Source organism: Tupaia chinensis, unplaced genomic scaffold (genome assembly GCF_000334495.1).
Source record: "Tupaia chinensis unplaced genomic scaffold, TupChi_1.0 Scaffold000086_1, whole genome shotgun sequence".
NCBI lineage: Eukaryota > Metazoa > Chordata > Mammalia > Scandentia > Tupaiidae > Tupaia > Tupaia belangeri.
In genome coordinates, this window is record NW_006159548.1 from 448996 (window position 1) to 455969 (window position 6974).

Consider the following 6974-nt stretch of genomic DNA (forward strand, 5'->3'; position numbering starts at 1 on the left):
GCCATGCCACAATCCTTTTTTCCGTAGCTCTCCAGCACCATAGGATCTACACATGCCCGATGTGTTTTCAAGTCAACCAAGATATATAAACCTGCAGTTGGTCATATGGATTCCAGTATTGTAGGGCATTGTGTTAGCACTACATCACAGCAGCTGGGACTGTTTCCTTACTTTGCAGTGTCCAAGAGAATTAAATTTATAATGTACAATCTAGTAAAAATATTAATAGCATAAACACAAATCTAAGGCAAACTATAAAGTAATATAGCCACCATAAAAAAGAAAATAAAATATACAAATGTAAGTAAGTGTTCACTAAAAAACTTAGTTCTAAAAGCTTCTGTTGTTCAGAACACTTCATGAATAATTATGTCATCATTATCTCCAGTGTCAGTTTACAAGTCAAAAATGAAAACTGGTTATATTACTTACAGTCAATTTTTTTTTTCATTTTTTTTGGAGAGGTTTTTTTGCTATAGGGCACGTGCGCTCACCAGACAGACAGAGACATAGAGACAGAAAGCGAGAAATCACCCCCCAGGGGGGATGGTCACACTGCAACTCCTTCTCCTCCATTCTCCTCTCGTGATCTTGGGCATGCACGCACACGCGCCCGGCGAGAGTTTTAAGCCACCGGGTTTAGGATGGGAACCGCAGTCAACTACGTGGGAGTCCAGCAACATAGCCATTATGCTAACTGCTGGTTCCCTAGAGTCAAATTTTATGAGTCCACGAATATCATTCCAGATTAATACTGGATCCAAAACAATGTTAGACAAATTCCTTAAAAATGTCATAGGACTAAACCATACACTACGCTATATGCCATGTGTTGACATACATTCTAAACAGTAATTAAAAAAAAAATAGCAACAAAAAAGTAATGCTGACCAGTCCTTATGGTGTCTTTCATGAACAACAACAAAGATGAAGCCATTGTCTTTGATCTTGGGCCTTTGTGCTCTTGTAGCCTGTTTCTCAGTAAGTATCATTTATCACTTGCTCATATCCTCATGTAACTCTCGGTAACTATTAATTCAAATTTCTTTTTCAATTTATGATGTTATTTTTCCTCATATATTAGTAGCTATGAGTTATTGATGAAACATTATTCTAGCACTTCATTTTAATATATAATATATTTTATATTATTACCTTTTTAGATGTTTTCCATAGGGTGTACGTGCTTGCTGGAGAAAAACAGAGAGTGAGCATGAGAAATCACCCGCAAGGGGAAATGGACACATTACAATTCCCTCTTCTCCATTCTCCTCTTGGGATTTTGGGCATGAACATGTGCCCAGCAGGCATGCCCAGCATGGTTTTTCAAGCTATCAGGTTCAAGACTTGAGTCATACAGACAAGCACGTTTAATCCAGTGCCTTAACCACCACATGGCCCTCTAGTTTTGTGACATCATTTTTGATAAGCCAATAAAACATTCATAGAAGGCATCTTGAAAAAGTTAATGTGAATTAGAAATAACAATGCATATATTTGAGAAATTTCTGCACCAAAATAAACTGTTACTATAATTGCATTTTTCTATAATGTTTTTGAGGTCCTTCATGTATCCAAAAAGTCATTGTATGCTTTACAAATCTAATACTGAAGCTGATTTTCAAAATTTTTATGTCCTCAGAACATAAGAGAAAAAGTATCCTACTCTGATTATTTAAACAATATTTTTTGGCTTTTACAATATAAATTTGGAAAGAAGGCTTTCCAATAATATAAGAAGTTTAGTATAAGCAGATAAAATAAATCAAGCCTTTAACCAACTTAATTATATGAGATTCATGGTTATTATTAGTGACTGAACACTGACATGCAAAGGGTATAATGTCCTAGGCATATGGTCAGGATAAGGAGTAATATTTGGTCTGTCATCTTTTAAGTGTTTTCTCTGCTATAGGTAATTTCCCAAAAGCCTTAAAAATGTTATCTCATTTAATCCTCAAAGCAAGTCTCACAAAAGCCCTACTATTGATCCCAGTAAAATGTAAATTAATGTAGACTCAAAGTATCCACACCTTAGCGGGATTTCTAAACTAATTTTACAGGAGGTTAGAGCCAATTACAGTCCTTTGAGAGGATAGTTTTCTTTCTAATACAGTATTTTCATTTCCTTTTGACAGTTGTGAAATAGGCTTGACTGTGACTGGGTTAGGATATTGACATAAGAACAGATACTTCCCACGACAATTTTTCAATATAATATTTAGGCCAGAAATGGGATGTCCCTAAGAGGCAAGGATACTATCAGTTAATTCCTTAATTTTCTCAACAATCAAAATGATATAAAGTATTTTCCCATATTATGATTCATTTTTCTCAACAACTATAAAGCAAGGTCTGAATTTTTAAACACCCTGATTAGTCTTTGGATTGGAAACCCTTGAGCAAAATGCTCTCCATAATCCAATGACCTGTCAGGAGCTAAAAGGGACCCTGGTTCCACACAAGTGCCTGGCATGTTTTTTATCCCCACTGATGATACCAATATCATCGGTGGCATATTAGGGGGAAAAGATAGGTTGAAGAGTCACTGGGTAATGAAAAACTGAAGTTGCAAATCAAGACTACCGTGTTACAGAGCTTTGCAATGAAAGAAAAAGGTGAGAAGAAAGTACTAACGATGAGCGTATAGGTGGTTGGAAATCAACCTTTTATAAGCAGAGAAATTATATAAATAAATATTTCCTTTTGAAAAGGTCTCTTCAACCTCTCTGTGTACTTTAGACATGGGAAAAGGGAGCAGAGTAGAATCCAGAAGTCAAATTAAGGATCATTAAAGTAATCTAGGCAAAAAAAAAAAAAAAGATTAGAAGCAGGAGAGATGATAAGAAATGGTTGTTTAGGATCTGGAGAGAAGGATGCAAAGCTCATAGAACTGAAGGCATAGGGAAGGTGAGGTGAATATAAATGAATGAGTGACAGTTAAAAAAGACAGAAAATGAGTCAGTTAAAAAGAAAATACTGGGGAACCAGCAGTTAGCGTAATGGCTATGTCGCTGGACTCCCACGTAGTCGACCACGGTTCACGTCCCGGACCCGGTGGCTTAAAAAACTCACGCCGGGCGCATGTGCGTGCGTGCCCAAGATCCCGAGAGGAAAATGGAGGAGAAGGGATTGCAGCGTGACCATCCCCCCTGGGGGGTGATTTCTCGCTTTCTCTCTCTATGTCTCTCTCTGTCTGTCTGGTGAGCGCACGCGCCCTACAGTGAAAATCTCTCCAAAAAAAAAAAAAAAGAAAATACTGTAATAACCATAAGTAAAAGGGAAAATGGCAGAAACAAGACCCTCATAAAACACTTGTGAAAGAAAATAGAATATCTAGATATCAATGAGTTTATGATTGTATGGCCAACATATTGAAGAAGTTCATTTCCAGTTGATTGCATTATTTTCATGAAATAGGAGGAAAAGATTTCAGTGGCTGTGTATAGGAGCTCAGGGCGAGGGAGAAAACTTTGACAAAACTGGCATCAGTTTGGAAAATTGCAGGCATTCGGAGAAAGAAGAGCTAATCTAAATCATTTGAAAGGATCATAAGGCACTGAAGAAGGAGCATTAATTGATGATTATACTGCACTTGGGGCATCTCCCACCACTGTTCAAGAGCCAGAACTAAAAATTGAGGAGGCTGATGGTTTAGGGTAGTCTTAAGGTGCACAATTTGTAAGGGCAATGTGCAGACAAACAATAGATGAAGAGACTGAGGACAGCTAGAAAGGAATGTAGTTGTTTGTGTTATGTAAACTGTCAGCTCCAAGCGAACTGGACTTAGTATCGGTGAACAGGATTTGTTTCCTACCCTGGGGCATTATCATATTTTCCTTCAGTTTTTCATGCCTTCTTCTTGTTTTATATTTCTTAAGCTTCCTTTCAAATATCTTTTTGGCGAGACAATGCTTAATCTTTACTATATATTTCCTATTTCAGCTATTTTTATTTTTAATATTGTACTTTATGTAAACCACTCTACTAGGTGTTAACACAAACCTTAGCATGTGACACTTTTAGAGCACTGTATCTGACCCAATCACTGCCCTAAGCATTTTACAGGTAATACCTCACAAAAACTGACAATGACCTCAGGAGGAGGGGATTGTTATGAATGTCATTTTCCAGATAAAGAAAGAAAGACAAAAATATTTACATTCACACAACCTCTACATGGCAGAGGCAGAACCAAACCCAGGCATTACGCTCCATTCAGAGACACTCTCACTTCACCTCCCTTTAAAACGTGTTTGTAGAGGCTTGGATTGCAGCTTCTCACTCTACAGACCCACGTAAGAAGTGTTTGCAGCCCCTGCAGCTTCTGTGGTAGCATGTGTACATAGTAAATCCTCAATATTATGTTTCAAAATTTACTCATGTTAAAAGCCGGGAATTATCCTGAACTCATGAACAATCTATAAAGAGACATTTTTCTCAACCTTGTGAAGGAATTTACTTTTGGAACTGAGTTCAGTAACAGACTCCACTAAGAAAGGATAGCAGTTTGTCAGTGATACTGCTTTCCACTGAATCTATCCTAGCTTTCATTGGGAGCCAGGTATTGAGCCGGCAATAGGGAGATTCCTCCTTTTTTCTCAAAAAGATGTTCAACTTGGGACCAGCAGTTAGCGTAATGGCTATGTCGCTGGATTACCACATAGTCGACTGCGGTTCGAGTCCCGGACCCGGCAACTTAAACTCACACCGGGAGCATGTGCGTGCATGCCCAAGATCCCAAGAGGAGAATGGAGGAGAAGGGATTGCGGCATGGCCATCCCCCTGGGAGGTGATTTCTCACTTTCTATCTCTCTGTTTCTTTCTGTCTTTCTGGCGAGTGCATGCGCTCTATAGTGAAAACCTCTCAAAAAAAAAAAAAAATGTTCAACTTCATGACTTGATACATGTACTAGTTTTCTACTGCCATGTAAAAAAAAAAAAATCACAAATTAGTAGCTTCAAAATTCATTCATTATCTCACATTCATTATCCCTTTGGTCATAATTCAGTATAGCTTGATTAGATTATCTGCTCAATGTCTCCAAAGCTGAATAACTATTTGCCATGTCTGTGCCCCTTTCTCGGGGTCCTCTTTTAAGCCTGCATGTTTGTCGGGGTCTGAGGTCTCTCGTTTCTTGGGGGTTAAGGGCCAAGGATACCTTCAGTTTCTATAGCCCACCTACTGTTTACTTTCATGTGGTAATTTCCACAACAGGAACCTTGATTCAAAGCCAATAGAAAAGCATTTGCTGCAGCTCAAATCTCTCTGACTTCTGTCTCTGGCTACACAGAACCTATCTTAAAAGGGCTCTCCTGACACAGTAGGACAGTCTGTGCCAACAGAAAGCAGCAATCTTGGATGCCATCTAAGAATCCTGCTTACCTTGGAAGTATATACTCTTATGCTTGACTTTGAAATACATCATTTAAAAGTGTGTTTTTTTGTTTGTTTGTTTGTTTTTTTCTCACAGCCTGGAGAGAGTCAGAGAGGCTCTTAGGGACCATATCCACCTAGACCATGGATTCATCCACCACCACTGGTTCAACCACCACCTCCTCCTCCCCCTCCTCCTCCTCCTCCACCCTACGGCCCAGAGAGAATTCCACCACTTCCTCCTTTCCTATATAGTCCAGGGATAACCCCTCCACCCACTGCTCCCACCAATAGTCCAGAAGGAATCCCACTACCCCCTCCCTCCTAGGGTCCAAGAAGAATCCTACCACCCCCTGTGCCTCTCCCTTATTGTCCAGGTAATCTATATTTACCTTTCCAACCAAGCCTCTAGCTACCCAGACTACAGGTGCTACTACTGCTACAATAGGCACAACTCCCACTACAGCAGGCACCATTACCACTCCAACTACTATTTGACATTCTCAAATACAAGTTCCAAAGGTACTTCTCAGAGCCTTTTGGTTAAAATCCTTTCCAAAAGAATATAAAATGAGATATTCCAAAAGCTCTGAAAGAAAGAAATAATCCCAGAAAGAAACTGGAACAATTCCCCCTAAAAACATTATACCCAAAGAGTAAAAATAAACAGTTGAGTAACAATATCAAGTCTTCCCTCTTGTTATGTAGTCACCTTTTTGTCCACATTTAAGTCTTTCAAATGAAGATAAGTCCTGCCAGATATATGGCCTTGTCCCATTAGGCCAAAGAAGTAATTAGGAAAAGCACAATAAGAACTTGGACTTGCAGTTTATGTTGATGAAGCTAGAAAAGTAGGCAACAGGATGCCTTCTGGAGTACTGCAATCTATCATACTATCAAAATGCACAAGATAACATGCTGATAGGTATTAAAGCTAAATAATCATATCTCCTGAAAATTCCTGACTACCATGTGATCATCACTTATAAATAGGATTTAACAGGAGTTGTATAAATAAGATTTAACATGAGCTCTTCAATTCTAAAGGAACAGTGCCTTTCTAGAAAATCTACCTGAGAGATTTTTGTTTTGGAGCATATGTACTATCCAGAGAGACAGAGACACAGAAACCGAGAAATCACCCCTCAGGGAGTATGACCATACTGAAATCCCCTCTCCTTCATTCTCCTCTTGGGATTTTGGGCACACACACACATGCGTCCAGCATTAGTTTCTAGCTGCTAGGTCAAGGACTTGAAGCGTGGTGGGCCTTGTGAGAGTCCAGTGCCTTAACCATCATGCCACCTTCTGGTCCCCAAAATGTACCTATCTAACAGAGAATGAGGTATCAAGTCTTAGAATCTAAGAAGAAAAATTATTTTTTTTCTTCTATTTTTTTTTTTTTGGAGAGATTTTTCACTGTAGGGCGCGTGCACTCGCCAGACAGACAGAGAGAGACATAGAGACAGAAAGCGAGAAATCACCCCCCAGGAGGGATGGTCACGCCGCAATCCCTTCTCCTCCATTCTCCTCTCGGGATCTTGGGCACGCACGCACACGTGCCCGGAGTGAGTTTTAAGCCACCGGGTCCGGGACA

The 6974-nt window shown here is 39.4% G+C and overlaps 1 pseudogene; it reads left to right on the plus strand.

The window, feature by feature from the left end:
- The first annotated feature begins 927 nt into the window (after nucleotides 1-927).
- Nucleotides 928-5705, plus strand: LOC114006799 (submaxillary gland androgen-regulated protein 3B-like; annotated as a pseudogene).
- The last annotated feature ends 1269 nt before the right edge of the window (nucleotides 5706-6974 follow it).